This window comes from Camelus bactrianus, chromosome 14 (genome assembly GCF_048773025.1).
Source record: "Camelus bactrianus isolate YW-2024 breed Bactrian camel chromosome 14, ASM4877302v1, whole genome shotgun sequence".
Lineage (NCBI taxonomy): Eukaryota > Metazoa > Chordata > Mammalia > Artiodactyla > Camelidae > Camelus > Camelus bactrianus.
In genome coordinates, this window is record NC_133552.1 from 43,561,700 (window position 1) to 43,579,089 (window position 17,390).

Sequence of the window (17,390 nt, forward strand, 5' to 3'; positions counted from 1 at the left end):
AGGAGGTTAACACTGATTCCCAGTCATTCTGAAATCATTTCAAGTGTTGATTCAGTTGCTCCCGCTTCTTTTTGAAATTACACCTTAATAATCTGATTGCTTTTTTAGATAAACTTTATGTATGGGTCTCTCTAGTAAATAATGACAGCTTTAACAGCATGAAAGAAGCATGGCTTTAAGAAACAAATGATTTCTGGTATCTAACTGCTGTCAGATGAGATGGGCTCAACATAATAAGAAAACCAAAAGCGTAGCCTGTGACAGAAATTCCCTAATGTTGAATAGATCACTTTAAAATAACTCTATATATTTAGAAAATTTATTTGGTTACCGAGATGAGAGATATAATGGGCCAATAAGCCATCCTGGCCTTCACTGGTTAGGATGCTTTGCTTCAATTCCCCACAAGGATGTTACCAAGGCTATCCTGTGCCTATGGCACTACTATGGTACCACATCCTCTGAAAATGATTCAGGAAAAGATACACTATCCTGTTCCCTAGTGTGGAGGTTTGTGGTCTCTGTCAAGCACTTTGCCTATAGCCTATTCAACGAAGCATTCTTAGGTAAAAACGGTTTTCCCTATAGAAACTCCTACAGTGAAGCAGTGAAATAGTCTTCACCCTGGTGAGAAAACTTGATAATCCATCGATAGCATTTCCCTCTTTTTGACTAGTTTTCACGCTTATGCAAATGGATCTACCTGTTCAGAATACGGGCACCCCAGTTCCTTGTAATAGAAGTAACCTAAAGTAATTTTTAAATTAAAATAAGTTTAGTTTGGGTTAGAAATTCATTCATTTCAATTCATTCATTAAGGAATTCTCAGTTCAATCTCACTTGGGTAAAGCTGAATAAACAGGCTACTTATTTGAATCTCATTAGCCTTGGCTGAGGTGTTTTTCTGTGAGCCCCTGCCTTCTAAAAAAGATGAAAGAGAAATGGTCATATAAAACCCATCTTCGTGATTGTGGAAAAGGTAAATTACAAGGACATTTTCCATTAAACCATTGAAATAGTCATGTTGTGTTGCCTATAACAGTATTCTTTCCTCCTCCTTCTTTTATAACAGAAGTCAGTTATGTTACAGTATTCAGTCCTCCAATACACAAATATTGGGGTAGTTGATTCTTCCTCCTTTTCCATAAACTTACCAATGTAAGGAAATTCCAGCCAATGAGACATGGTAGACTTTCTTAGGGGATTCTGGAAATGGTCCTCCTCTTTTTTCAAGTTTAGCCTTATTGTTTAAGCTAGTGCGAGCTGGGTTTTCCATTACTTGCAGCTGGAGGGACTCTAACTGATAAAGTCACTGCTTATTTTCCAATGAATTTATTTCTGAATATAGTAGCAGGAAGCACTTTGCATCCCCTGTTATTTCCTTCTTTCTTTTTGAAAACAAGACCTATGTAACTTACCTGGTTTATTTTGACCTCTAGGAAGACTAGAGCCAATTTTCCATGCAGCAACAACTATGCTGACATTTGTTATAAGCATATATTCTTTTATTCTTGACCCTGAAATTCTTGATTTTTTTCCTTTTTCATTTGAACCATCATATCTCTGGGGGTTTTTGCAACCTACATTGTGGAATAATAAAAAATGTATAATTTTATGTAGATTTAATGTATGAGAGATAATTCTAATTAAAACATTTTATTTCTCTCTAAGTCAGTAGTTTTGAAACTATTTTATGGGCTGCAGATCCTGTTCCATAAAGAAAATTTTATATTGAATGCCAATATATACAATGAAGTGAAATTATTCTGTTTGAAGTTTGGGCAACAGCACTGAGTTCTCACCCAAACAGTCCCATACTATACTTCCCTTCTTATATATAACTTCCTCAGTCCTTCTGGAAAATTCTTAAATCTTCTGTTTCTTTTGTCAGTGCTGATGCACCATCTCCCAAAGATACCAAACCATAATCAAATTCCATTAATGAGCTTTGAGTGTTCATCCTAAAATCATTATAGATGATCCTTATACAAGTGTACCCTTAGATGGCCATACTATTAACGTTATCACATAAAGATAATTGATCAACCAGGATGTTGTAGTTCAAATGGATGTAGTCTCTGCTGTCAAAGCATTAAAGCAACAGCATAAATAGATTTAGACTGAACATAGATGTGGGTGTTTCAGTAGAGATCATAAACAAAGCGTATGCTCAGAAACCTACTTTTTATTTCTGTCCTCTTCACTGTGTTCCAACATTCTGCTCTGCAGATTTCAACTTTTTTTCTAAATTTTATGGTTTATTCTTTCATTTTTTTGCTTTTATTAAAATATAAGTATGAACATACGTATCATTATGCGTACATATATATGTATACACACACACACGACTCAAAAATCAGTTCCTACATTGACAAGCTCTGTAAACTTAGTTTTTTCAGTTTTAAAATAAAGATAATACTATAACTCACAGTATTACCATGATGAGTATATTACAGTCTAGTAGGTCTCATATCATTCTGTGAAGTATGTAATTAATGAAAGTGATAATTATTATTGTGTTAAACTTCAAAATGCATACTATGTTGAAAGAAGTATTTTATGAGATAATTGAGCTAAAGATGACATCTCTAATGGTCTGTTTAGTCACTAATTCACAAACTTCATTCATATTTTGTAATCTCACAAAAACTTTAAGTGCTGTCATATTATTTGCTTTTCAGACTTAGGCAATGCTCTTTGCCAAAAAAACCTACTGTCATGTATTGACCTTTTCTGCTCATTAGCATGTTTACATAGTGGCATTACTAACAGAAGAATCTCTACAAACAATGATCAGCAATGAACATTCTATAGATTCTACGTTAATGGTTAGATGAACGCTTTCTGAATATAGAAAAAGATTTAGGGCTTTGCAAAGACAATTGCACTGTAAGCATTTTTGATGAGAAGATAGTAATGTAATGTTGATTTTCTACATTGAGCTAAGTAAAAATAAACAGTATGATGATTGTACTTCCTCAAAAGCTCATAGAGAAGACTTTCCATGTTTTTTCTGTAAATTGAAATCAACAAATCAAGAAGTACTGCTAAATAATTAATATGTGACAAAGTTTGTGCTAAAATACACATTTTACAAATAATCAATTAAAATATTCCATAATGGTTTAGTCCATATGTGGTCATTTATTTACCATGTTTCTATAAAACTGCTCAGAGTGTAAGTTAATCAGAAGTTTGGCAATAATCTAATGTTTTGTGTCCATTTTCAGTGTGAAAAATTGCTAGAGCAAACAAATGACCTCTGTAGTTACCTACAAGTTGCATAGATTAGGTGTACATAAAGTGGAGACCTGTTGTGCCCAGGACAGAATTTATGAAATGGCCAAACAGTAAAATTCTCTGCCAGATCTTCTCATTCTTTGCTCAGGAAGTGTCAAAGAATTCATGTTTCAGAGAATTGGGAGATATAATTTCAGCTTATAACTGCTATAAGAACAGCAGTTATTCTTTCTATCAAAAGCTGGGATGGTATAAAATTCCCCAACTGCTAATGTTCAGGACAGACTGAGAACCAAGATAGTAGAACGAAAAAGTGTCCTCAAAACAGATAGAGCCACGAATCACTAGGGTCTCACAAATAGTCAAAAGAAATCTTTCCCAGAAGTCATCAAAATAGGAAGAGCCGACATTTCTTAGTGTTCATGATTGGCGCATATTGCACGGGACATTCATTTACTGATTTAATCCTCACAAGACCTCTTAAGTAAGTCTTTTCACTGTCTTCATTTTGCTGATCAGGAAACTACAGGGTCAGAATTTAAGTGACTTTTCCAGGGTCACAAGCTAAAGTGTAAGCAGCAGGAGTAGAGATTTGAATGAAGGTCTCTCTGTTTTGGGTACAAATATAAAAAGGGATGTGGCATCAATTTAATTACTATTGAAAATCCTTGAAAAAAACGCACATTTTGTCTGAATCATGCCAGGTGTCAAATGATAATTTTCATTTGCAAATTAAGTTTTTGTTTTAGTTAGAGATCTGTAGACAAATAATATAATTTTTAATACAACATGTATTTAAACAAACTTTCTTTATGACCACACATGGAACATTAAAAAAGAGAAAAAGATAATTAATTAGGCCACAAAGTTCCTTCACCCAAAACCAAAATTTGAGATTACACTCAATGATCATAACAGAATTAGTAAGAATAAAATTTAAGAAATAAAAAAGGGAAAAACTACAGAAATTTGAGTTCTTAAATAATTATCGTATCAAAGAAAATCTAAAACAGTATCAGATGATGTAGAATATAAAGAAAATGATACTACTATCCATTAACAGTTCATTTATTCCCTAAAGCCTCGAAACTGAAACAATGAAACTGAAACATATGGAGGAAAAAATACATTAATTAAGCAAAGAAATTAGAGAAAAAAGTTAAAGAAAAAAACAAAATATGAATCAATAAAGATAACAACATACGCTAATGAGTCAGAACACAGAAAAGCAGAAAAAATGATAAATTAAATTTTCATAGCTTGGGAAAAAATGCAGAAAAAACATGAAAAACATAATCCTGGAGCACTAGAATTCACAGACACATAAAATACTGACTAATAAGGGGTAACTAACAGACAATAAAAGGTAAAAAAGCTTTGTCAATATTTAAAAATATAAGTTAAATGTTTATTTTTTTCTTAAGAAGTAAAAATTGTATAAAAATGAAATGCAATTAAAAGGTTATTTAAAAAATACTCAGTTTAATGGGTAAGTTCTTTCAAACTGTCAAGGATGACTCCCATTCCATGCATATTTTCTAAGTTTATGGAATTCAGAATAAATAAATAAATACTTTTAAAAATATAAAAATAAAGAACACTTACTAATTTATTTTATATAATTAATACAATCTTGATGCCAAAATATGATGTCTACCCACTCCCCCAAATTATATACTGATTCCTGATATAAATATAGAAGCAATAATTCTAAATAAAAGATGTACAGATCAAATTTTACACAGTGCATATACAAAAGAGTTTTCCAGAGAGTTAGTTCCAGGGATATAAGGATGGCTTATGTTGGGAAATCTATTACATTGCAATAATCCGCTAGGCAATGGTTTACCAAAGAGAATGGTGGAGTTATCAGCCCTGAGTACAGGTACAAAAGGGTGTACTGTTATAGAAAGTTTCAAAACAATAAAACAACTGAATAAAAGTTCCTCTGCTTTTTACTATAACCATGCACTGGCAATAAAGGGTTAATCTCCTAATATTATAAGGTCTTAAAAATGAGTGACTTGAAACACCAGCATGTCAAGAAAAAGGGGAAGGGGGCAAAGAATATGAGCTTATAGATTCTTGCAATTCATGAAGGCAGAAATGCAGACAGCCACCTTCCAGAGCCATAAGCATCTGAACCAGTGATGGGGACATATATGAGTTCCTGCTCAATTAGCAATCATACAAGCAGGTCCCAACTGACCCCAGGGTGCAAAGCACTCTGGAAATATTTGACATTCCAGAGTGCATGTATATATACATATTTATGAGAAGGGTGAAAATAAATGATTTTAGATTTAATTTTTAAATATTTTTCTGTATTTCCAACTTTCTTCAACAGGCACTTATAATTTAAAAGCATAAAAATTATATTACTCAGCCATAAAAAAGAATAAAATAATGCCATCTGCAGCAACATAGATGGACATGGAGATTGTCATTCTAAGTGAAGAAAGTCAGAAAGAGAAAGGAAAATACCATATGATATCACTTATATGTGGAATCTTAAAAAAGAACAGAAATGAACTTATTTACAAAACAGAAACAGATTCACAGACATGCAGAACGAACTTACCGTTACTGGGAGGAAAGGAGGTGGGAAGGGATAAACCGGGAGTTTGAGATTTGCAGATACTAACCACTATATATAAAATAAATGATCAATAAGTTCATACTGTATAGCACAGGGAACTATATTTGATATAGTAACCTATAATGAAAATGAAAAAGAATATGAAAAGGAATATATGTAGGTATATGTATGACTGAAACATTATGCTATACACAAATTGACATAACATTAGAAACTGACTATACTTCAACTAAAAAAATAACTCTGGAAAAATTATATACATATACAATATGTATACGTATAATATACATATATATTCTATTTGGATGAAGCAAAAAGAATATGGCTATATCTTCAGATGCAAACCATAGGATCTAAAAATAACAATAAATTCCCCCAACAACCTTCTATTTAGGAAGTTGGTTGAATGACTTGATCTGTAAAGGAAGGGCTCTGATCTTCTGGTAGAGAGAGTGACTCGTAAATAATGATTACTTTTTATAAAACAAATGTTTTTGAAGGATAGCTAAAGTCTTTATTAAAAAGGTATTATGCTCCTATGAGATTGTCCCATCCCTAAGATTAATATCCTATCTGAGGAAGCCCGAGTATTTTCTCTATCTTGTAATCTTATGTGAAGAATTATTTTGTGCAGTGCCACAGGTTAAATGCATATCATGAAATTCACTTTCCTTCCTGCTGCCATTTCTATCACTTAATTCAATGAAAGTTCACAAAGATACAGTATGACTCAGAATATTGAAGCTGTAGCTAAGCAAGAAAAGTTCATTCAAAATCGATTTTCTTTCAGGAATCCTTGATATTCTTCATTCCAATTGTTCACCTCTACTGTAGGGCTCAGTAAACACTTAAGGAAGTTGCCATGCACTGCAGCCTGCCAGAGACATGAAGGAATGTAGAGCGGGATAATCACAACATCATCAACCCAATTCTCCAAGGTAGCTGGCCAATAATGCTGTTCTAATTGAATAACTTATCCACAGCTATTTCCCCTGGGAGAGCCGAAGGCTCAGCCTCAGTGAAGAGGCAGATGGTGCCGCATATACAATGAAACCTGTAATTTTCTCTTGCCATTGGACATGTTAACAGTGGGCTGTTTCTGCTTATTCTTTAATATTTTATTTTAATAGTGCCTTCCCAAATTATAACGTACCATGAAGCAGCCCAAGATGGATTCCGTGATACATAGCATGTTTAATTTATCATACCTCTGGCTCACCGAACAACTCACTCGGTAATCAGCAGCAGTATATGTCAGTCAGGTGCAAACTGATATGAAAGCAACAGAAAAGAACCCAATTAAAACCAAAAGGGGAGATGAGTCTTCAGGGTGGCCTGGCATTAACTAGCAGCGGAGTGTAGAACAGCAAGAGCATTCTAATTCTGATTTTTTTAAATGATAATTTGCTGTGGAATATGCCCACCCCATGGATTTGGTAGGACAATAGGAAGGTTGTGGGCTTTTTGCTTCGAGACTGATTCAACTACTGGGGTCTGGAGGAGGAGGATGGGCTGTGAGGCTGCTTGATTTTTACCATCTAGAGGCAGCCCAAGTTGGAAGAGGGACGTGCAGGCTCCAGGGGCAAGCAGCGACAGCCATCAGCGGTCTAACAACACAGCAGATGACAGGCCCAGAGGCAAACCCAGGGCCGCCAGCCCATCAGCTTCAAAGTCTGCCGAGTGGCAGCTGCAGCAATGGAAGGTCATCCAGACTTGAATGTTTGGAGCTTTCTGGGGTCTTTTTTTTTTTTTTTTTGGCACTGGAAACAGTTCTCTATACAGAGAGCCCTTCCTGGAAAAGAGTGAGAAGGAAACAAGGTCCAAGGGACACAGTAAAAGGAGACCTATCACTCTTGTGCAATCATCCCAAGGCAAAAACTCCATCATAAACAATGTTCCTATCACAAAAGATATGTCTGTGGTTTACCTACGAGGAATGCTTTCATAGCTGCAATGAATAAGTGAACCATTGCTGACATTCATCAGAAACGCTAAGATGCAGGAAGAAAGCTCTTGGGGGTCACATGGTGGCACAGATTGGCCTGTGGTAATTGAAAATAGGCGATGAGATGAGGTTGATTTTATTTTGGAAAAGGTACATCAGTGCTGCAGTCTATGACATGGATAATTCATGAAGCCTCTGGTTTGCGTTAGACTCCCAACATGCCTTTCAGAAAGAAATGACACAATTAATGTGTCAAATAATAATGTGCCACTCAGAGAAAGATAATTGTACCCAGAGTTAGACAGTTATTAGGTCAGAACGAATGCTCATTCTTCCAAAGGCAGCCCCATCTATTCACTCTGGCATCCTACTATAAGTACAGTATTGTGCTCATAATCACACAGGCTGTAGCCAGGAACTCTGGGTTTTATCTGATTTTCCTCCATTATAGAATAATACTCTGATGATTCCTTAAATAACACACTCAGTCATGTGTAACACAAGTGAGGATGATGAGAGAAAGATTTTTAGAGTTGGAGGCGGTATTTTGCTTTTTTGCACAAAACAAAGCAGGAGCCCTATCCCTAAGAAGGTTTGAGCGTATATAACAGAAACTATCAGACCTGAATTTGCTCATGAGTAAAAGAGTCTTTCCTTCTGATGACTGAGTATATAAGGATATCAATCAGTTGCAACATGGCCTGAGAAGTCCTTGTTTCATTCCTGGTACCATAATTTACATGCGGAATTTGGATAAGTCATTTAACCTCACTGAGACTCCATTTCCTCAGTTGAAAAATGCAAATTAAAAAATCTGCTACATATTTAACTCTCATTTCTGTTGAAGAGGTCAAGATGAAAGGATATGAGAAAATATTTTGTAAATATAAAGGACTGTATTAATACAAGGCATTTTATTGATGCGCCTACCGGAAAGCAAATGTATTACCTTTTGAACAGAGGTAGTTTTACTTTAAGAAAACTGGGCAATGGCTTAGGTACTTAAAAATAAAAGAATATGTAATGATTAGGGGGCTCTCAAGACTATCTTCCCTAGACTGAACTAAATACTTCATCCAACCAAGAAGAAAGAAATGAAATACATGATTATTATATATGCATGTGTTTCTGCTTTTTTTCATTCAAGCAGGACTGTACTGTGATATGAAAAAAAATATTTAGCCAGTTTTGGAAGGAGAGAAACATTGCATTTGGGAGTATTTTATCTGCAAAGTCCATTGAACTGGTTATTGTCATGAAGGGATTTAAAATAGATAAAATGTGGTTATTTGCCATATAAAACATTCGATCGTACTTCATGGACAAGGATAGGACAACACGTTGTCCTTTGTGAGGATGCATTCCCAGGTGACGTCCTGAATAGTATATGGACCACGAATAGCAACAGAAAAAATTTACAATATGGTCCTTGACCTTGAGTAGCTTATGACTGGCATTCTTACCTGGAAGAGATCTTGTTTGAGGAAATCAAACTAATACATTACAAATAGAAAATTAAAGTAAGTAATGCTAATAGAGAGGAGAGGGTGAATTTACCTGCTGAAGATATATACTTTACAAATTTAGATTATGGAAAACAGGTATGTCTGTTCTAACATCATATAAATGCTCCAAAAAAACCTTTATATACTGCAAAAGAGTGCTTAAAAATTAACAGAGTTTACAGGCAAAATAGAGTTGGGACCAATTGCTCAAAACCTATGGACCACTGTAAACGGAACACCAGCATAATAAAAGTTATCAAATTAAATCTTCATTGGCATTTGCACTTGGCAACACTGTCAGCCCAACCTTTGCAGTCTTAAACCTGAGGACTTGTGCTTCCTCCTTCAAAACTTAGGACAATGATCAAAATTAAAAACTAGATTCTTCCAGTTCCTTCAAAATGCAGTAGCCCCATTCCTCCCAGCTCCTCCCCTTTACAACTAAAAGGAAAAATACCCTAGATATACTACAACAAGCAGAGGAAGTCTCTGAAAGGTAAAAGAAGGCTGATTGTCTAGGAGCTCAGGATTTGAAAAACAACATGGTGGTGAGCTCCCCGGTTTCTTTATTTCTCCTGTACACCTCAGATAGTGCACCTTGGAAACCACCAACTCATAACTACCAACAGGCATAGATGTAAATAGCTCCAAGAAAGTCCTATTTCCTCTTGCCAAAAGACTGGGGAAATAGTGGTCTGTTGATAGAAAAACATTTAGGGAATACTCATCCCATTGCAGCCCAAACACAAAAGAAAAACTCCTGAACCTCCACATCCACCCGGCATCAGTAAGGTTGAATGAGGTGGTGGGAGGTGGGGCTTGGGCTCTGCCCCCTGGTGGCCATGGGGCCAGAAGGGAGCTGATCTTACACCCTCTGTGTGGGTTGGTACTCTCCTTTCTCCTTTCACTGGAAAGTTGTCAGCTGGATGAACGGAGAGCTGAACTTCAACCTCACCCATCTGCTATGAGGCAGTGAGTTAATGCCCCACCAGAAGCCTTTTTATAATCATATCTTGGGAGTGATATCCCATCATTTCCTTTAGATATGCAACAGAAGTAAGTCACTAAGTCCAACCCATCCCAAGGGGAGGGGATTAAGCTCTGTCTGCCTCTAGAGGGGGAGGCATAGTGGAGACTTTGTGGACTAGCCTTTAAGCCACCCCAGAGGGTCTCATTGGGTGGGGTGAAGGTGTTCAAGGAAGAAGGGACAACATAGGAAGAAAGGCCCAAAGTCTGTGGTTCGAAATCCATAAATCCGTAAGCCTTGTGATCACCTGATATTGACAGCCACTGAGTGAGTCAGTGGCAGGCAAAACTGAACAATCCAGCATGTTCATCAGCCCTAGTAAACTAATCCAACCTCTCATCTCAAAATTCTAATCCCTGCCCCTTCTCTTCCCCCATCAGTGGGTGACCTCATCTTGCCCTTTATTCATAAAAATGTCTCATCTTCCACCAAATCCATAAATCCACTGGCATCTGTACACCGTCAGCCTTCTCTTCTCTCAAGGTCCCTCTTCCTGTCAGAGGACACTTCTCAACTACTCTTTCTTACCCAGTTTGCTCACTCAATTATCCATCCCTTTTTCCATTCTGTATTATCATCAGTTTCTACTCCATCATTTCCATTTGCCAAAAAACATGCCTTGATATTGTCCATCCTAAAATTATATATATATTTTTTCCCTTGATCTCATACCCTTATCCAAATACTGTTCATTTTTCCTGCTTCCCAACAGTGAATCTCATCAGAAGAGTTGTCAATATCACTGTTTCCCCTTTTCTGTCCAATTTACTTTAAGTTTTCCTTCCCACCTTTCCATTGAAACACCTTTTACCAAGTCACTAATGTCTTGCATTTTGTCAAGCCCAATAGCTAATTCTCTGTCTTCATTTTACCCAAACTTGCAGCAGTTGACACAGTTTACCACTCCCTCCCTCCTACCTGCCACTTCCAGGTTCAGGCACCTGTGGATTTTTTCCCCTCATCATTTCTATGACAGGTGAAAATAATTTGGGGAGTGACATTTGCAAGTAGCTGCTAATTCTCAGTCTTTGTGCTTTTGGGTATGTCTTTTAAAGCTTGATAGAAGGTTTGGGCTTGATTATTTTGTTTTATTTTCACCACAGTGATGCACATGGGCCAAATGTTCTAGGAACTGAGGAACATTCAAAGATGGTCTGAAAAACCACCATCTACAGCCAAAATAATTTTCAAAAAAAATGGAATATGTTAGCAAGGGCTCACTGATAAGACATAAGTACAAATTAAGATTGCCAAATATGATAAGCAAGCAGATTACAAATTTTTTCACATATGTTATGCTCATTTGTTTTTCTGTTTTAGTGGCAGATAAAGAATGTAGATAGATGTGCATAGTTTCCAGAGTAAGATTCTAAGTTGGGAATGTAGCTCAGTTTCTAGAGTGGACCTGGACTATGGATGAGGCATGGGAGAGAATCTGGTTTAGTGTGAATGTTTCTAAGTGTTATCCCTGGATATTAAAGAAGACTAGCAGAAATCCAGATTAGTATTCAAAGGGAGCAGGACTAGAAGTGGGGCACAAATGTGGTGTGTGTATTTGTTCCTGTAAATGCATCCTCCTCAGGGATACCTGGTGAAGGCTAGAGAAAAAAATGAGGGAGAAAGAGGGAGAAGAGAGAGAGAGACAGAAAAGAAGAAGGAGGAGGAGGAAGAGGAAGACTAGGAGGAGGAGGAAGGACACAGCAGCTACCAACTAATGACAGACAGGGAATTTCGTGTTTAAATACCCCTGCTTCTGTATCTCACTGGAGGAATAACTCTGCTTCCTTTATTTTCCTTATGGGATTAACAGGATTTCCCCAGTCATCAGTGAGGCAGCTACCTTAATTTTGCATCCTTCTCAATGTCACTTCCCCACTCCTCTGCTCATGTTTGTGCACGTCCCAAATTACTTATAATCAGAGCCTTGCCTTGGGATTTGTTTACAGAGGAATGAAAACCAAGACACCACCTAAACTGTTGGATGTCCTGGTCCAAGGAAAGGGTCAACACACATGTTGTGGGTTGAACTGTATCCCTTCCCAAATTCAAACGTTGAAGTTCCCAGTACATCAGAATGTGACATTATTGGGAAATAGAGTTATAACAGATATGATTTGTTAGGATTAATGTGGACCCCTAGTCCAATAGGACTGGGCTTTTGTGAAAAAAGGAAGATTGGACACCGAAACAGACATGCACACAGGCAAAATACCATGTGATCCTGAAGGCAGAGATTGGGGTTGCTGTGGACTGAATTTGTCCTCCCCGAAATCATATGCTGGAGTCCTAACCCCTAATGTGACTGTATTTGGAGGCATGGCCTATAAGTAGGTAATGAAGGGTAAATGAAGTCATAAGGGTGGGGCACTGATCTGATGGGATTAGTGCCCTTATAAGAAGCAATACCAGAGTCCTCTATCTCTCTCTCTCTTTCTCTCTCTCTCCACCATATAAGGACACAGTGAAGGTGGCTGTCTACCAGCCAGGAGGGGAGCTCTCACCAGAAACCAAATCGGCCAGCACTTGATCTTGGACTTCCTAGCCTCCAGAACTCTGGGAAAGAAATACTAATTAAGTGGTGAAGTGTCTACAAGCCAAGAATACCTAATACTGTCACAAAACCACTAGAAGCTGGGAAAGAGGCACGGCACAGAGAGATCTAACAACTCTCAGAAGGAACCAGCCCTGTCAGTACCTTGATCTCAGACCTCTAGTCTTCAGAACTGTGAGATGATAAAATTTTGTTATAAGCAACCTACTTTGTGGTGCTTTGTTACAGCAGCCCTAGCAAATTAATACAACACATGACTCAAAGATCACGGCAGTGGACAGAACCTTAGGCACTCTCTGTGGCCCACAGTTTGCTGAGCTGGGCCTCTATTTTAGCGTATAACACAGGAAAACCCAAAACTGAGGCAGATGTGGACTTATTCCCCAAGGCGAGAAGTGTTTCTGTTGACCTGATTGTTCATTTTTCTCCTTGCTTTACTCCATTAGCAATAGAGTCCAGAGAACTAACAGTACTTAGCAAATTATAGCAAATTGCCATACAGCGTCTTATTTTTTAAGAAAGCAAATACATAAATTTGATGCTTACGAGTCTCTTGTCCTCCAGGAAAAGAAAGATAACCACAAACTAAACTTTTAAAGAAAATACTTATGCCTAGAAAAATGAAATAAACAAGTTCATTAAAACTTAATTTAAAAAATGAATATACAAATAAATAACTTAGGTCCTGACGCAGGAAGGAGTCAGGACCAGGAAATCTGAATTTGAAGATGGGTTTTACAGCCACTAGCTAAGTAAATCTGGAAAAGTCAATATCCCCTCCTCAGAGCCCCATTTCCATATCTTCAGAAAGAGGAGACTGGACTTAGCTCCCTCTAAAGTGCATAGGTCCTTACAGTATTGCAGCATCTCTGTGATTTCTGTGATTCATCCTCATTTGTGCCAGGCTCTGATGGAGCCATGGAGTGGGACCAGGTGGGTATGGAAGGTTCTGGCTCTCCTGCACACTCAGAGTGCCAGATCAAACCAACCCAAATGCATTTGCCAGCAATGACCTTGTGCAGAATTTTCAAATGCTGAACATTTATACCCATAGATTTTCCTCATTATTATTTTCAGCCTCACTGCACATTTTGTTTCATTTTGTTTTTGAAAAGTATTTTGGAACCCTCTCTATGATGAGACACTTTGACAGTATTGGCAATTCTGAAAACTTTCTCCCTCACACTGTAATTTAATGTGGAGTCAACCTCTTTCTGGAACATTTACCTATTGAGGAGATGTGAGCTCTGTTTTCCTTTATTTTTCTTCACCTTAGATATAATAGTCTAAAGAATTGGTTGGGAAAAAAAATTTTAATTTCTTCTGAAGTCTTTTCTTTTTGCTCTATTATCATTGAAATAACAGATTGAGAAATAGAAATCCTATGTTCAATATAATTCTATCAAGAACACAGTCTTTTGTTATTGTAAGATGTGTCAAAGCTGGAATTCAGAGAGGTAGAAGATTGCACAATTTATGGCATTGCTGAGACTTCATGAATGAGGTGGAGTTTGGTTTGGACCTTAAATGAGTTTTATATTTAAAGACAGTAACTGGGGAAGGCATTATTGGAGAAGATTCAATGTGAGCAAATGTAGCAATGAGAAAGACATTGGTTATATTCAGAGACACATCTAACTTCCCAGTTTAGGCCAGTTTACAAAGAATCTAAAGTAATTCCTTAATGGGTTTGAGTTTTCGTTTTGGGGTGATGACAATGCTTTCGAACCAGATAGAGATGCTGTTTGCATAACACTGTGAATATACTAAATTTCACTATATTGTTCATGATATGGCAGTTAATTTTATGTTTTATGAATCTCACCTTAATTTGAAAAATAAATAAAAGGATCTTAAATGGCAGGTCCTATGAGTTTCTGCTCAATCTGACGAGCAATGTGGAGCCATTGAAATCTATGAAAGTGGAGAAGTCACATGATCATGAAAATGGAGAATATGGTGACAATTTTGGAGATGAACCCAATGGGGATATATATGATATGGGGTGACCAGCTACGTGGTTGTTGAAGTAGTCTACTTATAATGTAAAACCGAGGAACAATCTTTTCTTCAAACATGACTTTATGGAAATTTCCATACAGAAATTCAGAGAAAATAGTTTAATAGATTGTGTGTATGTATGTATGTATGTATGTATGTGTATGTGTATCTATATATATATATATATGTGTATATATATATATATATATATATCTCACTCAACTTCAATCATTTTCAACATTTTGCCAAGCTGTTTCAATCTGTCCCCCTCTCCATCTCCACACATTTTGTTTCACTTTATTTTCTTCAGTATTTTAAGACAAAGATGAGATTTCTTATCATTTCACCAGAAACAAATTTTAGAATACATCTTCAACTTATAAGGACATTTTTCTTTGTCTTTCTTCTTCCTATCAAATAGTACACCTAATGGAATTAAGAATAAATTCTTTTTAATTTTTAATTGACATGTAGTTGATGTACAATATTATGTTAGTTTCAAGTGTACTACATAATGATTTGACATTTGCATACATGAAGAAGAGCCCATTCTTAATACAATCCAGTGTTTTACTGATTATATCAAAGATAAGTTTGAACTGTTGGGTTGTTCTAATAAGATCTAAATAAGACACTATAAACCTCTTAGAAGAAAACATAGGCAGAACATTCTCTGACATAAATTTTTGCAATGTCCTCCTAGGGAAGTCTACCAAGGTAACAGAAATAGAAGCAAAAATAAACAAATGAGATCCAATAAAGCTTATAAGCTTTTGCATAGCAAAGGAAACCGTAAGCAATACAAAGTAACAACCTACAGAATGGGAAAAAATATTTGCAAACTATGTGATTGAAAAAGGCTTAATTTCCAGAGTATATAAACAGCTTATACAACTTAATAATAATTAAAAAATGAACAACCCAATCCAAAAATGGGCAGAAGACCTAAACAAGCAATTCTCCAATGAAGACATACAGATGGCCAATAGACACACGAAAAAATGCTCAATATCACTAATTATCAGAGAAATGCAAATCAAAACTACAATGAGGTATCACCTCACACCAGTCAGAGTGGCCATCATTCAAAAGTCCACAAATGATAAATGCTGGAGAGGGTGTAGAAAAAAGGGAATCCTCCTACACTGTTGGTGGGAATGTAGTTTGGTGCAGCCATTATGGAAAACAGTATTGAGATTCTTCAAAAGACTAGGAATAGACTTACCATATGATCCAGCAACCCCACTCCTGGGCATATATCCAGAGGAAACCTTACTTCAAAAAGATACCTGTACCCCAATGTTCACAGCAGCACTATTTGCAATAGCTAAGACACAGAAGCAACCTAAATGTCCATTGACAGATGACCAGATAAAGAAGTTGTGGTATATTTATACAATGGAATACTACTCAGCCATAAAAAGAAATAAAATAATGCCATTTGCTGCAACATGGATGGACCTGGAAATCATCAAATCATCATCAGGCAGAAGTAAAAAGAAAAAATACCATATGATATCACTTATATGTGGAATCTAAAAAAAAACAGAAAAGAAAAGAAAAAAAAGGACAGTAATTAACTCATCTATAAAACAGAAACAGACTTGCAGACATAGTAAACAATTTTATGATTACCAGGCAAAAGGGGGTAAAAAGGGATAAATTTGGGAGTTTGAGATTTGCAAAGGTTAACCACTACTTAAAAAAATAGATAAAAACCAGATTTCTTCTGTATAGCACAGGGAACTATATTCAATATCTTGTAACAACCTTTAGTGAAAAAGAATATGAAAATGAACATATGTATATATATGAATGACCGGGACATTATGCTGTACACCAGAAATTGACACATTGTGGCTGGCTATACTTCAATTAAAAAAAAATCCAAGCAAGGACCATACATTGCATTTAGTTATGCTTCATAAGTGTCTCTTATATTACAATGGCACTTTGACCCTTTTTTGATCTGTCATTGATGGAGAAAATGTATTACTTTTCTTGCAGAATACTCCACATTCTGAATTTGGATATTTGCTGCCAAATGTCCCATCTTGGGCCAGTGGAAACCACTTCAAGTTAGGTTCTGTTTCCTTTTGATGTAAAGTTGGTATTGAGAGACAATAATCAAGGAGCTGGAGTGCTCATTGCTTCTAGGAAATTTCAGAGGACAGAGCTAAATATGTACTTTTTTTGTTTTTTGTTTTTTTAACTTTTTTATTGATTTATAATCATTTTACAATGTTGTGTCAAATTCCAGTGTAGAGCACAATTTTTCAGTTATACATGAACATATATATATATATTCATTATCACATTTTTTTCTCTGTGAGCTACCATGTATATTTCCCTGTGCTATACAGTATAATCTTGTTTATCTATTCTACAGTTTTGAAATCCCAGTCTATCTCTTCCCACACCCTGCCCCCTTGGCAACCACAAGTTTGTATTCTATGTCTGTGAGTCTATTTCTGTTTTGTATTTATGCTTTGTTTGTTTGTTTGTTTTGTTTTAGATTCCAC